This window comes from Choloepus didactylus, chromosome 12 (genome assembly GCF_015220235.1).
Source record: "Choloepus didactylus isolate mChoDid1 chromosome 12, mChoDid1.pri, whole genome shotgun sequence".
NCBI lineage: Eukaryota > Metazoa > Chordata > Mammalia > Pilosa > Megalonychidae > Choloepus > Choloepus didactylus.
The window spans coordinates 36135763-36155267 of NC_051318.1; the positions used below are offsets into that span (position 1 = coordinate 36135763).

At 40.3% G+C, this 19505-nt stretch overlaps 1 protein-coding gene across 3 annotated transcripts in view; it reads right to left on the bottom strand.

The window, feature by feature from the left end:
* Positions 1–19505, bottom strand: part of PCCA (propionyl-CoA carboxylase subunit alpha) — a 599270-nt gene that overhangs the window by 549221 nt on the left and 30544 nt on the right. The window lies entirely within an intron of this gene.

Genomic DNA, 19505 nt, shown 5'->3' on the forward strand with positions numbered 1-19505 from the left:
AGATACGCAAAATAGCACCGTTTGATTCTCCTAATCATACTCTAGTACGAAGCAAGGCTCTGGGTGACAGTGTTTTCGACACCTTCATTGAGTTTTGCAGAATTAAGAGGTATAATGATGTTGGCTGGCTGCTCTTAGATACTCCGATAAAGTTGTAAGAGAAAGGGAAGAGCTAAAAGCTTCAAATTTAAAACTTAAACGTTGTTATGACAGATGTAAAGGTTTCTATGTGTGCCCTGAAAGAAAATCTTACTTCCTGTGCCCGTAGACTTGAAGTTTCTGAAAACCAGACACAGACTCTCATTGTGCAAGTAGCAGATCTACAATGTAAACTAAAATCTCAACCTCTCAGAGCGTCTGCTGTTAAAGTAAAGGCATTGATTGGAAAAGAATGGGATCCAGAAACTTGGGATGGGGACATATGGATTGATAATAATGGCAGTGAGGACACTAGAACCCTGGATTCTGCTGAGTCATTATTAGATTTACCTGTAGAGGGCTGTCTTGAGGAAACAGCTTCCCCACCTCCAGTCTGCCTTAAGGAGCCTGCCATCCAACCCCCACCTAAAGAGATTAACCCTTCAGTGCCTGCTAATCCTGTAATCACTTCCCCTGAGGAAGCAGCCCTCACTCCTCTGTCTGGAGAGATTAATCCTGTTTTAAGAGATGAAAATGCAACAGAATGTCCTGAGGTAAATGGCTTGAGGGATAATTCTAACTCTTTTCATGACCCACCCCCACCACCAGTCTTTGCTTCAAGACCTATAACTAGACTAAAGTCCCAACAGGCCCCGAAGGGTGAGTTACAATGTGTGACCCAGGAAGAAGTACAATATACTTGAAAAGAACTGTATGAGTTTTCCAACTTACAGACAGAAACCAGGGGAATATGTGTGGGAATGGATATTAAGGGTGTGGGATAATGGCGGAAGGAATATAAGGTTTGATCAGGCTGAATTTACTGATATGGGCCCACTAAGCAGAGATTCTGCATTCAGTGTTGTAGCTCAAGGGGTTAGAAAGGGTGTTAACAGTTTGTTTGGGTGGTTGGCTGAAACATGGATCAAAAGGTGGCCGGCATTTACAGAGGCTGAAATGCCAGAACTGCCCTGGTACAATGTGGAGGAGGGGATTCAAAGGCTTAGAGAGATTGGAATGTTAGAGTGGATTTATCATGGAAGACCTTCTCACACAACCCTGGAATGTCCAGAGGACACACCTTTTACCAAGGCTGTAAGGAATAAATTTGTGAGACTAGCTCCATCATCCCCAAAGAGTTCTGTAGTCACCCTTCTCTGTAGGTCAGATATTGCTGTAGGAACTGCTGTCACTGAGCTGGAATCCTTAAACACAATGGGGATAATCGGGTCCCCAGTCAGCAGAAGCCAAGTGGCTGCAGTTAACCACCACAGACAAGGCGGGCGTGGCTACCATAATGGAAAACAGGTTCAAAGTAGCAATCAAAATAATATGACTCACAGAGACTTATTGAGTTGGCTATTCGATCATGCAGCACCAAGTAGTAAAACAGATGGGCAATCAACTAAATTCTTGTTTAAGCTATATATGCAGAAGAATTCTAGGTCACGTGAACAAAAGTCTCCCTTGAATTACAAAAACAGAGAGTCATGGCCCCTTAATCAATTCCCAGACTTGAGACAGTTGACAGATCCAGAGCCCCTTGAATGAAGGGAAGGCTGGGTACCCTTGGGGAAGGACCCTGTTACACTGCCAAAATTTATACTGTTAATCTTACTCCCAGCCTTCCCCAGGGGGACTTACGGCCTTTTACCAGGGTAACTGTGCATTGGGGAAAAGGAGATGGTCAGATATTTCGTGGATTATCAGACACCGGTTCAGAAGTGACATTAATTCCCGGAGACCCAAAACATGACTCTGGTCCTCCAGTCAGAGTTGGGGCTTTTGGAGGTCAGGTGATTGATAAGATTTTTAGCTCAGATCCGCCTCACAGTGGGTCCAGTGGGTCCCCGGAACCATTCTGTGGTTATTTCCCCAGTGCCGGAATGCATAATTGGAATAGACATACTCAGCAACTGGCAGAATCCTCACATTGGTTCCCTGACTCATGGAGTGAGGGCTATTATGGTGGGAAAGGCCAAGTGGAAGCCACTAGAACTGCCCCTGCCTTGCAAAACAGTGAACCAGAAGCAATACCGGATTCCTGGAAAGATTGCAGAGATTAATGCCACTCTTAAGGACTTGAAAGATGCAGGGGTGGTGACTCCCACCACATCCCCATTCAACTGTCCTATTTGGCCTGTGCAAAAAACAGATGGGTCTTGGAGGATGACAGTGGATTATCGTAAGCTTAACCAGGTGGTGACTCCAATTGCAGCTACTATTCCAGATGTGGTATCATTGCTTGAGCAAATCAACACATCCCCTGGTACCTGGTATGCAGCTAATGATCTGGCAAATGCTTTTTTCTCAATTGCTGTCAGTAAGGACCACCAGAAACAGTTTGCATTCAGCTGGCAAGGCCAGCAGTTTACATTCACTGTGCTACCTCAGGGTTATATCAACTCTCCAGCCCTATGTCATAACATTGTCCGCAGGGATCTTGATCGTTTCTACCTCCCCTAAGACATCACACTGGTCCATTATGTTGATGATATCATGTTAATTGGACCTAGTAAGCAAGAAGTAGCAACTACTCTAGATTTGTTGGTAAGGTATTTGTGTGGCAGAGGATGGGAGACAAATCCAACAAAAATACAGGGGCCTTCCACCTCAGTAAAATTTCTAGGTGTCCAGTGGTGTGGGGCCTGTCGAGATATTCCTTCTAAGGTGAAGGATAAGCTCTTGCATCTGGCCCCTCCTACAACCAAAAAAGAGGCACAACACTTAGTTGGCCTCTTTGGATGTTAGAGACAACATATTCCTCATTTAGGTGTGCTACTCCAGCCCATTTACCAAGTGACCAGAAAAGCTTCTAGTTTTGAGTTGGGACCAGAACAAGATGAGGCTCTGCTACAGGTCCAGGCTGCTGTGCAAGCTGCTCTGCCACTTGGACCATATGATCCAGCTGACCCAATGGTGCTGGAAGTGTCAGTGGCACATAGAGATGCTGTTTGGAGCCTCTGGCAGGCTCCTATAGGAAAATCACAATGCAGGCACTTAGGATTTTGGAGTAAAGCTTTACCATCCTCTGTAGATAACTACTCTCCATTTGAGAAACAGCTGTTGGCCTGCTACTGGGCCTCAGTAGAGACAGAATGCTTAACCATGGGCCACCAAGTTACCATGAGACCTGAGTTACCTATCATGAGCTGGGTATTGTCTGACCCACCAAGCCATAAAGTTGGGCATGCACAGGAGCACTCCATCATAAAATGGAAATGGTATATACGAGATAGAGCTCGAGCAGGTCCTGAAGGTACAAGTAAGTTACATGAGGAAGTGGCCCAAATGCCCATGGCCCCCACTCCTTCCACCTTACCTTCTCTTTCCCAGCCCACAGCTATGGCATCTTGAGGAGTTCCTTACAGTCAGTTGACTGAGGAAGAGAAGACTCGGGCCTGGTTTACAGATGGTTCTGCACGATATGCAGGTACCACCCGAAAGAGGACAGCTGCAGCACTGCAGCCCCTTTCTGGGGTATCTCTGAAGGACAGTGGTGAGGGGAAATCCTCCCAGTGGGCAGAACTTCGAGCAGTGCACCCGGCTGTTCACTTTGCTTGGAAGGAGAACTGACCAGAGGTCCGTTTGTATACTGATTCCTGGGCTGTTGCTAATGGTTTGGCTGGATGGTCAGGGGCTTGGAAGGAACATGATTAGAAGATTGGTGACAAAGAAGTCTGGGGAAGGGATATACGGATAGACCTTTCTGAGTGGGCAAACAACATGAAGATATTTGTGTCCCATGTGAATGCTCACCAGAGGGTGACTTTAGCAGAAGAAGATTTTAATAACCAAGTAGATAAAATGACCCATTTGGTAGATACCGATCAGCCTCTTTCCCCAGCAACTCCTGTCATTGCCCAATGGGCTCATGAGCAAAATGGTCATGGCGGTAGGGATGGAGGTTATGCATGGGCTTAGCAACATGGACTTCCACTCACCAAGGCTGACCTGGCCACAGCCACTGCTGAGTGCCCAATCTGCCAGCAGCAGAGACCCACACTCAGTCCCCTATATGGCACCATTCCCCAAGGTGATCAGCCTGCTACCTGGTGGCAGATTGATTACATTGGACCACTTCCATCATGGAAGGGGCAGCGATTTGTTCTTACTGGAATAGACACATCTTCCAGATATGGGTTTGCCTTCCCTGTACGACATGCTTCTGCCAAAACTACCATCCGTGGACTTACAGAATGCCTTATCCACCATCATGGTATTCCACACAGCATTGCTTCAGACCAAGGAACCCACTTCACAGCAAACGAAGTGAGGGAATGGGCACATGCTCATGGAATTCTGTGGTCTTACACCATGTTCCCCATCACCCAGAGGCAGCTGAGTTGATAGAATGGTGGAATGGCCTATTGAAGACTCAATTACAGTGCCAACTAGGTGGCAATACCTTGCAGGGTTGGGGCAGTGTTCTCCAAGAGGCTCTGTATGCTCTGAATCAGCGTCCACTCTATGGTGCTAGTTCTCCCATAGCCAGGATTCATGGGTCCAGGAATCAAAGGGTGGAAACAGGAGTGGCACCACTCACTATCACTCCTAGTGATCCACTAGGTAAATTTTTGCTTCCTGTCCCCTCAACCTTAAGCTCTGCTGGTCTACAGGTCTTGGTTCCAAAAGGAGGAATTGACTGCAGCTGTGACTGATGACTCACCAAAGGGCGTGTCTTCCACAATGAAAGAATGCAATTAGCTGGATTTAATCCAATTAATCAGTTGAAGACTTATAAGCTTCTTCTTCAGCTGCTCAGCGAAGTGTTTGCTGAGGAGTTCGTCGAGGTTGCCCGTTCGTTTCCTGAGCAGTTCATCGAACATGTTCGTCAAAGATCCCAGTTCCTTTCCTGAGGAGTTCGTCGAAGTTGCCAGTTCATTTCCTGAGGAGTTCATTGGACATCTTCCTTGGAGTTGACAGTTTGCTGACTGCACTACAGAATTTGGACTCGTGCATATCCACAGTTGTGTGAGTCACTTTTATAAATTTTATAGTCATAGACACCTCTCATTGATTCTGTTTCCCTAGAGAACCCTAACTAATACAATTATACACTATGACCAAGTGGGGTTCATTCCTGGCATGCAAGGGTGGTTCAGCATAAGGAAATCAATTAATGCAATTCAACACATTAACCAATCAAAAGGGAGAAATCAAATGATCATCTCAATAGATGCTGAAAAAGCATCTGACAAAATTCAACATCGCTTTTTGATAAAAATACTTCAAAAGGCAGGAATTAAAGGAACCTTCCTCAATATGATATAAGGCATATATGAAAAACCCACAGCCAACATAGTACACAATGGTACTAATACCAGGGATGAGACAAGGATGCCCACTGTCAACTCTATTATTCAATATTTTGCTAGATCTGGCCAGAGCAATTTCCTAAGACCAAGATATAAAAAGTATCCAAATTGGAAAGGAAGAAGTAAAACTGTCATTATTTGCAGATGATATGATCTTATATTTGAAAAATCCTGAGAATTCGACCATAAAGCTACTTGAGCTAATAAACAAACTCAGCAGAGAGACGGGACATAAGATTAATGCACATAAGTCGGTAATGTTCCTATACACTAGTAATGACATAACTGAAGAGGCAGTCAAAAACAAAATCCACTCACAGTAGCAACTAAAAAAATCAAGTACCTAGGAATAAACTTAACCCAGAACATAAAAGACCTCTACACAGAAAATCACAAAATTTTACTAAAAGAAATTTTTAAAAAAACCTAAATAGGTGGAAAAATATTCTATGCTCATGGATAGGAAGACTAAATAAACACTGTTAACATGTCAATTCTACCCAAACAGATCTACAGATTCAATGCAATTCCAAACAAAGTCCCAACACCCTACTATGCAGATATGGAAATGCTAGTTATCAAATTTTTTGGAAAGCAAAGGGGCCTCGAATTGCCAAAAACATCCTAGAAAATAAGAATGAAGTGGGAGGACTTACACTTCCAGACTTGGAAGCCTACTATAAAGTCACAGTGGTCACAACAGCATGGGATTGGCATAAAATAGACATATTGCTCAATGGAGTCAAATTTAGAGTTTGGAAATAGACACCCAGATACACGGTCAACAGATTTTTGATAAGGCCCCCATGTCCACTGACCTGGGACAGAACAGTCTCTTCAACAAATGGGGCTGGGAGAACTGGACAGTCATAACAAAAAGAATTAAAAAGAAACCCTACCTCATACCCTATACAAAAATTAACTCAAAGTGGATCAAAGACCTCAATATAAGAGACACTACCATAAAACTCGTAGAAGATAATCTAGGGAAACATCTTCAAGACCTAGTATTAGGAGGTCGCTTCTTAGACCATACACCCAAAGCACAAGCACAGATAAATGGGAACTCCTCAAAATCGCAAGCTTCTGTACCTCTAAGGAATTTGTTAAAAAGATGAAAAGGCAGCCAACACAATGGAAGAAAATATTTGGAAACCATGTATCTGATAAGAGACTGGTATCTTGCATATATAAAGAAATCCTACAATTCAATGATAGTACAAGCAGCCCAATTAGAAAATGGGCAAAAGATATGAAAAGACATTTCTCCAAAGAAGAAATACAAATGGCTAAAAAAAACACATGAAAAAAATGTTCATCTTCACTAGCTATTAGGAGATGCAAATCAAGACCACAATGAGATATCATCTCACTGCCATCAAATAAACAGGAAATTACAAATGCTGGAGAGGATGTAGAGAAATTGGAACCCATATTCATTGCTGGTGGGACTGTATAATGCTATAGCCACTCTGGAAGACAGTTTGGCAGTTTCTCAGAAAACTAGATATTGAATTACCCTATGATCCGGCAATTCCACTTCTCAGTATAAACCCAGATTTGAAAGCAGTAACACAGACAGTTGTACACCGATGTTCATAGCAGCATTGTTCACAATTGCCAACACATGGAAACAACCCAAGTGTCCTTCAACAGATGAGTGGGTAAACAAAAGGTAGTATATACACACGATGCACAAATGCTATTAAGCAGTAGGAAGCAACAAGGTCCTGAAACATATGGCAACACGGATGAACACTGAAGACGCAATTCTGAGTGAAATAAGTCAAGACACAAAAGGAGAGATATTGTATGTTACCACATCTGTGAACTATATGAACAATGTAAAACCAATGTCTTATAATATAGAATATTGGGGACTTACTGATAGACAGTAGCTAGTGAGGGGGAATGATAATCTAATATTAAGATATGTTAATGATGGTAAACTCAAAGGTATGATAATGGATAGGCATGATGATTGTTTGTTAATGGGATTATAAGTATCAGGGCTATACTGAAGGCAAATAAGATTGAAAGGGGTTGTTTAAAGCCATGTTTCCCACAGATCAGCACCATAAATACAGATAGGTGCTTCTTATACTTCTAAGGTATGACACTAGCACAGAGTGCTGATAACAGAACGGTATATGGGAAAAATCTACACATTGCATAACAGAGACTATAATTAATAGGAATAACATACTAATATTACACAAGTACTAGGGACAAATAATAAAGGATTGACAAGTGCTACAAGATGTTTTGGCTCATGAGAATTGTTTAAAATGGAGAGAGATGAATTTTATAACTAAGTGATGATAATGTGAGATATGAATGGATTATCATGGACACAACATATGCTATGTGAACTTGGGAACCCTCTACTCTGTAAGTCACACCCTCAATATAGAGGCTTGTTCGGGAGAAACTTACGGTTGTAAAGGAGAGGCTAAGCCCACCTATAAGTACGCCTAGGAGTCACCTCCAGAGAACCTCCTTTGTCGCTCAAATGTGGACTTTCTCTCTCTAAGCCCAAACTCTCCAAATAAATTCATCACCCTCCCCCTGATGTGGGACAGGTCCCCCAGGTCAATGAGTCTCCCTGGCAATGTGGGACATGGATTCCGGAAACCAGCCTGACGACAACATCGAGGAGATTGAGAATGCTTTTTTGACCAAAAGGGGGAAAAGAAAGGCAACAAACTAAGGTTTCAGTGGCTAAGAGAATTCAAATAGAGACAAGAGGCTGTCATGAAGGTTACTCCTATGCAAATTTCAGGTAGATATGTCAAATGGCCACAGTATGATAAAACCAAGTCAACAGTAATCGCCAAAACCCAAAAGAATATAACTGGATCTCTGAGACTCTATAAAAGTTTCACTCACTAAGTTTATTCTTCAGAAACTTAAATCTTATAGGAAAGTCTTATGCCAGCTAAGTCCCAAAACCCAGAGGTAATAGTTTCTTCAAGAATATCAACCAGATGTGTATGCTTTTCCGATAATGTCAAAAACCGTTCTCAACATGAACATGTTAGGGTGGTCCCTACCTAGACATCCCTGAAGGTCAGGAAAGTGATTAAACTAGAGGAAGGGGTAGCAACAAACAAGACAGAATTTAACAAAGGGTTATGAATACTGACTTTCTATATAATTTTCCTTTTCTTAGTTGTTAGGGTAGTAGAACAGCTAGAAGGAGAGATGAAATGGTTTAACTGTAACCAATAGCATTCTTTGAAATCTGCTCTATAGCTGCCTGTTTAATTGTAATTTGAAAGTTAATCACCTTTTTGTATATATCTTACATTTCACAATAAGGAAATAACAACCTATGGTACTGTGACTCATACAATTTTTGGAAATTTCTTATGTTACTACTTGTTAAATCATACTTTGAAAGATATTACTGTTTTGCATATACATTTCACAATAAAGAAATAACTGAAACTGTGGAACTGTAATCCATAATATACTTTAAAATTTGCTCTCTAACTACTTGTTAAATTACACTTGGAAAGTTATCACTTCTCTGAATATATGTTATATTCCAAAATAAAAAATATGATTTAAAAACATACTATCTGCACAAGCTATGATCTTCTATACATAAAATCCAAAAGAATCCACTAAAATAATTTAGAATAAACAAGTTCAGAAGGAATACAAGATCAATATTTAAAAAAATCAATTGTATTGCCATATACTTGCAATTAACAATCCAAAAATGAAATTAAGAAAATAATTTGTCATAATACCATCAAAAAAAATAAAATACTTAGGAATAAATTTAACAAAAGTACAAAACTTAAACCCTGAAAATATACATTACTGAAGTTAAAGAAGAGCTGAATAAATGGAAAGACATCCATGTTCATGGATCAAGACTTAATAGTGTTGAGACGGCAATACTCCCCATCTGATCTACAGACTCAATGTAATCTCTATCAAAATCTCAGGAGGCGGGGCAAGGTGGCGGACTGGTGAGCTATATGTTTTAGTTACTCCTCCAGGAAAGTAGGTAGAAAGCCAGAAACTGCATGGACTGGACACCACAGAGCAATCTGACTTTGGGCATACTTCATACAACACTCATGAAAACATGGAACTGCTGACATCAGCGAAATCTGTTAACTTTTTGTGGCCAGGGGACCCGCACCCCCCCGCCAGGCTCAGTCCCGTGGGAGGAGGGGCTGTCAGCTCCGGGAAGGAAAAGGGAGAACTGCAGGGGCAGCCCTTATCAGAAACTCGTTCTACTGATCCAAACTCCAACCATAGATAGACTGAGACCAGACACCAGAGAATCTGAGAGCAGCCAGCCCAGCAGAGAGGAGACAGGCATAGAAAAAAACAGCACGAAAAACTCCAAAATAAAAGCGGAGGATTTTTGGAGTTCTAGTGAACATAGAAAGGGGAAGGGCAAAGCTCAGGCCCTGAGGCTCATATGCAAATCCCGAAGAAAAGCTGATCTCTCTGCCCTGTGGACCTTTCCTTAATGGTCCTAATTGCTTTGTCTCTTCGCATTTCAATAACCCGTTAGATCTGTGAGGAGGGCCCTTTTTTTTTTTTTTAACCCTTTTCTCTTTTTCTAAAACAATTATTCTAAGAAGCCCAATACACAAAGCTTCAAAGACTTGCAATTTGGGCAGGTCAAGACAAGAGCAAAACTAAGAGAGCTATGAGACAAAAGGCAATAATCCAGTGGCTGAGAAAATTCACTAAAACCCACAACTTCCCAAGAAAAGGGGGGTGTCTGCTCACAGTCATCATCCTGGTGGACAGGAAACACTCCTGCCCATCGCCAGGCCCATAGCCAGCCCCATAGCCCAGAGCTGCCACAGACAACCCAGTGTGATGGAAGTGCTTCAAATAACCACAAAACTGGGCGTGGACATTAGCCTTCCCTGCAACCTCAGGTGACTGTCCCAGAGTTGGGAAGGTGGAGCATTGTGAATTAACAAAGCCCCATTCAGCCATCATTTCAGCAGACTGGGAGCCTCCCTACACAGACCAGCAGCCCAGAACCGCCCTGGGGGGATGGCACTCACCTGTGACATAGCACAGTCATCCCTCAACAGAGGACCAGGGGGTGCACGGCCTGGAAAAGGGACCCTCTTGGAAGTCTCAGGAGCCATACGCCAATACCAAGGACTTGTGGGTCAGTGGCAGAGACAAACTGTGGCAGGACTGAACTGAAGGATTAGACTATTGCAGCAGCTTTAAAACTCCAGGATCACCAGGGAGATTTGATTGTTAGAGCCACCCCCCCTCCCTGACTGCCCAGAAACACGCCCCATATACAGGGCAGGCAACACCAACTACACACGCAAGCTTGGTACACCAATTGGACCCCACAAGACTCACTCCCCCACTCACCACAAAGGCAAAGCAGGGGAGAACTGGCTTGTGGAAAACAGGTGGCTCGTGGACGCCACCTGCTGGTTAGTTAGAGAAAGTGTACTCCACGAAGCTCTAGATCAGATAAATTAGAGATAAGGACTTCAATTGGTCTACAAATCCTAAAAGAAACCTATCAAGTTAAGCAAATGCCAAGAGGCCAAAAACAACAGAAAATTATAAAGCATATGAAAAAACCAGACGACATGAATAGCCCAAGCCCAAGCACCCAAACCAAAAGATCAGAAGAGACACAGCACCTAGAGCAGCTACTCAAAGAACTAAAGATGAACAATGAGACCACAGTACAGGATACAAAGGATATCAAGAAGACCCTAGAAGAGCATAAAGAAGAGATTGCAAGACTAAATAAAAAAAAATACATGATCTTATGGAAATTAAAAAAAATGTTGACCAAATTAAAAAGATTCTGGACACTCATAGTACAAGACTAGAGGAAGTTGAACAACGAATCAGTGACCTGGAAGATGACAGAATGGAAAATGAAAGCATAAAAGAAAGAATGCGGAAAAAAATTGAAAAAATCGAAATGGACCTCAGGGATATGACAGATGATATAAAACGTCTGAATATAAGACTCATTGGTGTCCCAGAAGGAGAAGAAAAGGGTAAAGGTCTAGGAAGAGTATTCAAAGAAATTGTTGGGGAAAACTTCCCAAATCTTCTAAACAACATAAATACACAAATCATAAATGCTCAGCGAACTCCAAATAGAATAAATCCAAATAAACCCACTACAAGACATATTCTAATCACACTGTCAAACACGGAAGAGAAGGAGCAAGTTCTGAAAGCAGCCAAGAGAAAATCAATTCACCACACACAAAGGAAACAGCATAAGACTAAGTAGTGACTACTCAGCAGCCACCATGGAGGCGAGAAGGCAGTTGCATGATATATTTAAAATTCTGAGTGAGAAAAATTTCCAACCAAGAATACTTTATCCAGCAAAGCTCACCTTCAAATTTGAGGGAGAGCTTAAATTTTTCACAGACAAACAAATACTGAGAGAATTTGCCAACAAGAGACCTGCCCTACTGGAGTTACTAAAAGGAGCCCTACAGACAGTGAAACAAAGAAAGGACAGAGAGACTTGGAGAAAGGTTCACTACTAAAGAGATTCTGTATGGGTACAATAAAGGATATTGACAGAGAGAGGGTGTGCCGGTTTGAGTGTATTGTGTCCCCCAAATGCCATTATCTTTGTAGTCTTGTGTGGGGCAGAAGTTTTGGTGCTGGTTGGATTTGCTTGGAGTGTGCCCCACCCAGCTGTCGGTGATAATTTTGATGAGATGTTCCCATGGAGGCGTGGCCCCACCCATTCGGGGTGGGCCTTGGTCGGTGGAGCTATATAAATGAGCTGACTCAAAGAGAGGAAAGAGAGTGCAGCTGGGAGTGATGTTTTATAGAGAAGCAAGCTTGCTGGAGAGGAACGTCCTGGGAGAAAGCCGTTTTGAGGCCGGAGCTTTGGAGCAGATGCCAGCTGCCTTCCTAGCTAACAGAGGTTTTCCGGAGGCCATTGGCCATCCTCCGGTGAGGGTACCCGATTGCTGATGTGTTGCCTTGGACGCTTTGTGGCCTTAAGACTGTAACTGTGTAGCGAAATAAATCCCCGTTTTATAAAAGCCAATCCATCTCTGGTGTTTTGCGTTCTGCAGCATTAGCAAACTAGGACAGAGGGGAAAAATATATATGACAAACATAAACCAAAGGATAAGATGGCTGATTCAAGAAATGCCTTCACGGTTATAACGTTGAATGTAAATGGATTAAACTCCCCAATTAAAAGATACAGATTCGCAGAATGGATAAAAAAAAAAATGAAACATCAATATGTTGCATACAAGAGACTCAGACACAGGGACACAAAGAAATTGAAAGTGAAAGGATTGAAAAAAATATTTCATGCAAGCTACAGCCAAAAGAAAGCGGGTGCAGCAATATTAATCTCAGATAAAATAGACTTTAAATGCAGGGATGTTTTCAGAGACAAAGAGGGCCACTACATACTAATAAAAGGGGCAATTCAACAAGAAGAAATAACAATCATAAATGTCTATGCACCCAATCAAGGTGCCACAAAATACATGAGAGAAACACTGGCAAAACTAAAGGAAGCAATTGATGTTTCCACAATAATTGTGGGAGACCTCAACACATCACTCTCTCCTATTGATAGATCAATCAGGCAGAAGACCAATAAGGAAATTGAAAACCTAAACAAGCTGATAAATGAATTAGATTTAACAGACATATATAGAACATTACATCCCAAATCACCAGGATACACATACTTTTCTAGCGCTCACGGAACTTTCTCCAAAATAGATCATATGCTGGGACATAAAACAAGCCTCAATAAATTTAAAAAGATTGAAATTATTCAAAGCACATTCTCTGACCACAGTGGAATACAATTAGAAGTCAATAACCATCAGAGACTTAGAAAATTCACAAATACCTGGAGGTTAAACAACACACTCCTAACAATCAGTGGGTTAAAGAAGAAATAGCAAGAGAAATTGCTAAATATATAGAGACGAATGAAAATGAGAACACAACATACCAAAACCTATGGGATGCAGCAAAAGCAGTGCTGAGGGGGAAATTTATAGCACTAAACGCATACATTAAAAAGGAAGAAAGAGCCAAAATCAAAGAACTAATGGATCAACTGAAGAAGCTAGAAAATGAACAACAAACCAATCCTAAACCAAGGAGAAGAAAAGAAATAACAAGGATTAAAGCAGAAATAAATGACATAGAGAACAAAAAAACAAGAGAGGATAAATATCACCAAAAGTTGGTTCTTTGAGAAGATCAACAAGATTGACAAGCCCCAAAATTAAAATCAAAAAGAGAGAAGACCCATATAAACAAAATAATGAATGAAAAAGGTGACATAACTGCAGATCCTGAAGAAATTAAAAAAATTATAAGAGGATACTATGAACAACTGTATGACAACAAACTGGATAATGTAGAGGAAATGGACAATTTCCTGGAAACATATGAACAACCTAGACTGACCAGAGAAGAAATAGAAGACCTCAACCAACCCATCACAAGCAAAGAGATCCAATCAGTCATCAAAAAGCTTCCCACAAATAAATGCCCAGGGCCAGATGGCTTCACAGGGGAATTCTACCAAACTTTCCAGAAAGAACTGACACCAATCTTACTCAAACTCTTTCAAAACATTGAAGAAAATGGGACACTACCTAACTCATTTTATGAAGCTAACATCAATCTAATACCAAAACCAGGCAAAGATGCTACAAAAAAGGAAAACTACCGGCCAATCTCCCTAACGAATATAGACGCAAAAATCCTCAACAAAATACTTGCAAATCGAATCCAAAGACACATTAAAAACATCATAAACCATGACCAAGTGGGGTTCATTCCAGGCATGCAAGGAGGGTTCAACATAAGAAAATCAATCAATGTATTACAACACATTAACAAGTCAAAAGGGAAAAATCAATTGATCATCTCAATAGATGCTGAAAAAGCATTTGACAAAATCCAACATCCCTTTTTGATAAAAACACTCAAAAGGTAGGAATTGAAGGAAATTTCCTCAATATGATAAAGAGCATATATGAAAAACCCACAGCCAGCATAGTACTCAATGGTGAGAGACTGAAAGCCTTCCCTCTAAGATCAGGAACAAGACAAGGATGCCCGCTGTCACCACTGTTATTCAACATTGTGCGGGAAGTGCTAGCCAGGGCAATCCGGCAAAACAAAGAAATAAAAGGCATCCAAATTGGAAAAGAAGAAGTAAAACTGTCATTGTTTGCAGACGATATGATCTTATATCTAGAGAACCCTGAGAAATCAACGATACACCTACTAGAGCTAATAAACAAATTTAGCAAAATAGCGGGATACAAGATTAATGCACATAAGTCAGTAATGTTTCTATGTGCTAGAAATGAACAAACTGAAGAGACACTCAAGAAAAAGATACCATTTTCAATAGCAACTAAAAAAATCAAGTACCTAGGAATAAACTTAACCAAAGATGTAAAAGACCTATACAAAGAAAACTACATAACTCTACTAAAAGAAATAGAAGGGGACCTTAAAAGATGGAAAAATATTCCATGTTCATGGATAGGAAGGCTAAATGTCATTAAGATGTCAATTCTACCCAAACTCATCTACAGATTCAATGCAATCCCAATCAAAATTCCAACAACCTACTTTGCAGACTTGGAAAAGCTAGTTATCAAATTTATTTGGAAAGGGAAGATGCCTCGAATTGCTAAAGACACTCTAAAAAGAAAAACGAAGTGGGAGGACTTACACTCCCTGACTTTGAAGCTTATTATAAAGCCACAGTTGCCAAAACAGCATGGTACTGGCACAAAGATAGACATATAGATCAATGGAATCGAATTGAGAATTCAGAGATAGACCCTCAGATCTATGGCCGACTGATCTTTGATAAGGCCCCCAAAGTCACTGAACTGAGTCATAATGGTCTATTCAACAAATGGGGCTGGGAGAGTTGGATATCCATATCCAAAAGAATGAAAGAGGACCCCTACCTCACACCCTACACAAAAATTAACTCAAAATGGACCAAAGATCTCAATATCAAAGAAAGTACCATAAAACTCCTAGAAGATAATGTAGGAAAACATCTTCAAGACCTTGTATTAGGCAGCCACTTCCTAGACTTTACACCCAAAGCACAAGCAACAAAAGAGAAAATAGATAAATGGGAACTCCTCAAGCTTAGAAGTTTCTGCACCTCAAAGGAATTTCTCAAAAAGGTAAAGAGGCAGCCAACTCAATGGGAAAAAATTTTTGGAAACCATGTATCTGACAAAAGACTGATATCTTGCATATATAAAGAAATCCTACAACTCAATGACAATAGTACAGACAGCCCAATTATAAAATGGGCAAAAGATATGAAAAGACAGTTCTCTGAAGAGGAAATACAAATGGCCAAGAAACACATGAAAAAATGTTCAGCTTCACTAGCTATTAGAGAGATGCAAATTAAGACCACAATGAGATACCATCTAACACCGATTAGAATGGCTGCCATTAAACAACCAGGAAACTACAAATGCTGGAGGGGATGTGGAGAAATTGGAACTCTTATTCATTGTTGGTGGGACTGTATAATGGTTCAACCACTCTGAAAGTCAGTCTGGCAGTTCCTCAGAAAACTAGATATAGAGTTACCATTCGATCCAGCGATTGCACTTCTCGGTATATACCCGGAAGATCGGAAAGCAGTGACACGAACAGCTATCTGCACGCCAATGTTCACAACAGCATTATTCACAATTGACAAGAGATGGAAACAACCCAAATGTCCTTCAACAGATGAGTGGATAAATAAAATGTGGTATATACACACGATGGAATACTACACAGCAGTAAGAAGGAACGATCTCGTGAAACATATGACAGCATGGATGAACCTTGAAGACATAATGCTGAGCAAAATAAGGAAGGCACAAAAAGAGAAATATTATATGCTACCACTAATGTGAACTTTGAAAAATGTAAAACAAATGGTTTATAATGTAGAATGTAGGGGAACTAGCAATAGAGAGCAATTAAGGAAGGGGGAACAATAATCCAAGAAGAACAGATAAGCTATTTAATGTTCTGGGGATGCCCAGGAATGACTATGGTCTGTTAATTTCTGATGGATATAGTAGGAAGAAGTTCACAGAAATGTTGCTATATTAGGTAACTTTCTTGGGGTAAAGTAGGAACATGTTGGAAGTAAAGCAGTTATCTTAGGTTAGTCTTTTTCTTACTCCCTTGTTATGGTCTCTTTGAAATGTTCTTTTACGGTATTTTTTTTTTTTTCATACAGTTGATTTAAAAAAAGAGAAAAAGTTAAAAAAGAAAAAAAAACAGGAAAATAGTATGTAGAGCCCCCTTGAGGAGCCTGTGCAGAATGCAGGGGTATTGGCCTACCCCACCTCGATGGTTGCTAACATGACCACAGACATAGGGGACTGGTGGTTTGATGGGTTGGGCCCTCTACCATAGGTTTTACCCTTGGGAAGACGGTTGCTACAAAGGAGAGGCTAGGCCTCCCTATAATCGTGCCTAAGAGCCTCCTCCCGAGTGCCTCTTTGTTGCTCAGATGTGGCCCTCTCTCTCTAGCTAAGCCAACTTGAAAGGTGAGATCACTGCCCTCCCCTCTTCGTGGGATCAGACACCGAGGGGAGTGAATCTCCCTGGCAACGTGGAATATGACTCCCGGGGAGGAATGTGGACCTGGCATCATGGGACAGAGAACGTCTTCTTGACCAAAAGGGGGATGTGAAAGGAAATGAAATAAGCTTCAGTGGCAGAGAGATTCCAGAAGGAGCCAAGAGGTCACTCTGGTGGGCACTCTTACACACAATTTAGACAACCCTTTTTAGGTTCTGAAGAGTTGGGGTAGCTGGTGGTAGATACCTGAAACTTTCAAACTACAACCCAGAACCCATGAATCTCGAAGACAATTGTATAAAAATGTAGCTTACGAGGGGTGACAATGGGATTGGGAAAGCCACAAGGACCACACTCCACTTTGTCTAGTTTATGGATGGATGAGTAGAAAAAATAGGGGAAGGAAACAAACAAACAAACAGACAAAGGTACCCAGTGTTCTTTTTTACTTCAATTGCTCTTTTTCACTTTAATTATTATTCTTATTATTTTTGTGTGTGTGCTAATGAAGGTGTCAGGGATTGATTTAGGTGATGAATGTACAACTATGTAATGGTACTGTGAACAATCAAATGTACGATTTGTTTTGTATGACTGCGTGGTATGTGAATATATCTCAATAAAATGAAGATAAAAAAAAAAAATCTAAGCGACTGCTTTACAGAAATTGGCAGGATTGCCCTAAAATTCCTATTGCTATTCAAAGGATCAGAAATAACTTGAAAAAAGAACAGACTGAAGGATTCACACTTATCAATCTTAAAACATACTACAAAGCTACAGTAATCAAGATACTGGCAAAGGGGGAGGCATATAAGTCTATGGAATAGAGAGTCCAGAAATAAATGTTCACATTTACAGTCAAAATCAATTGATTTTTGACAAAGTTTCCAAGACAATTCAGTGAAGAAATAGTCTGTCAACAAATGGGCCAGGGACATCTATAGAACCACATGCAAAAGAATGAAGTTGTACCCTTATGTCATACCAAATGGAAAAATTAACTTAAAATGGGTCAAAGACCTAACTGTAAGACCAAAAACCATAAAACTCTTAGAAGAAAACACAAGTATAAATCTTTGCTACCTTGGATTTGGCAGTGGTTTCTTAGATGTAACAACAAAAGTACAAGCAACAAAAGAAAAGATAAACAGACTTCAGAAAAGCAAAGTGCAATATCAAAAAAAGTGAAAAAATAAAAAATGAGAAAATATTTGCAAATCATATGTCTGATAAGAGACTTGTACTGTGAATATATAGAGAACTCTTATAAGTCAATAATGAAAAGACAATTATCCCAATTTAACATGGGGCAAAGGATCTGAATTGTCTGTCTCCAAAGAAGATAGACAAATAGCTAATAAGCACATGAAAAGATACACAAAATCATCAGTCACTTAGCAACAGCAAATCAAAACCACAATGATACCACTTCACATCCAGCAGATGGCAATAATCAAAAAGACAGATAATAACAAGTGTTACCTAAGAGATGAGATAACTCAAAACTTTCATACACTGCTTAGGGGAATGTAAAATGGTGCACCCGCTTTGGAAAAGAGTCTGGCCATTCTTCCAAACGATAAACAGAGTTACCAAATGACTCTGCAATTCCACTCTCAAGTGTACACTCCAAAGAAATGAAAACGTATCTCCGCACAAAAACTAGTATATGAATATTTATAAGAGCATTATTCATAATAACCCAAAAGTAGAAACAACTCAATGTCCTAAATTCATGAATGGATAAACAAAAGATGTGTATGGAATATTATACAACAATTAAAAAGAAGTGAAATATTGATATATGGTAAAACATGGATGAACTTTGGAAACATTACACTAAACAAAAGAAGCCAGTCACAAAGACCACATATTGAATTACTCCATTTACATGAAAAGTCCAGAATAGTCGTAACTTATACAGACAGAGAGCATATTAGTGATTGCCTAGGGCTAAGGGAATAGGGGTCAACTGCTTAAATGTATTGGATTCTTTTGGGGATGATAAAAATGCTCTAAAATTGACTGGTGGTGGTTGCAAAACTCTGAATATATTAAAATCCACTAAATTGTGTACTTTAAATGGGTGAATTGTATGTGATGTGAATTATATCTCAATAGATTTGTGTAAAATATTAAAAGGTGCTCAACCTCAACAGTATCCATAATATGTAGACTATCTCTGGAAGAATGAGTAACTAGAAATTAGAGGTGAGAGGAAGACTTCCCATTATTCACTGATTACCCTCCTGCACTTATTTAAATTTTCTATATTTTTTTCTAAAACCACAAACATCTTAAAGATATGTATGCACATACCTTATATATTTGCACATCAATAAATTTTAAAACTATAATAGATAAGAGGGAGTTTTCAATTAGTGTCAAACAGGTGGTTTCAGAAGAAACTCTGAGAAACTTTATCTA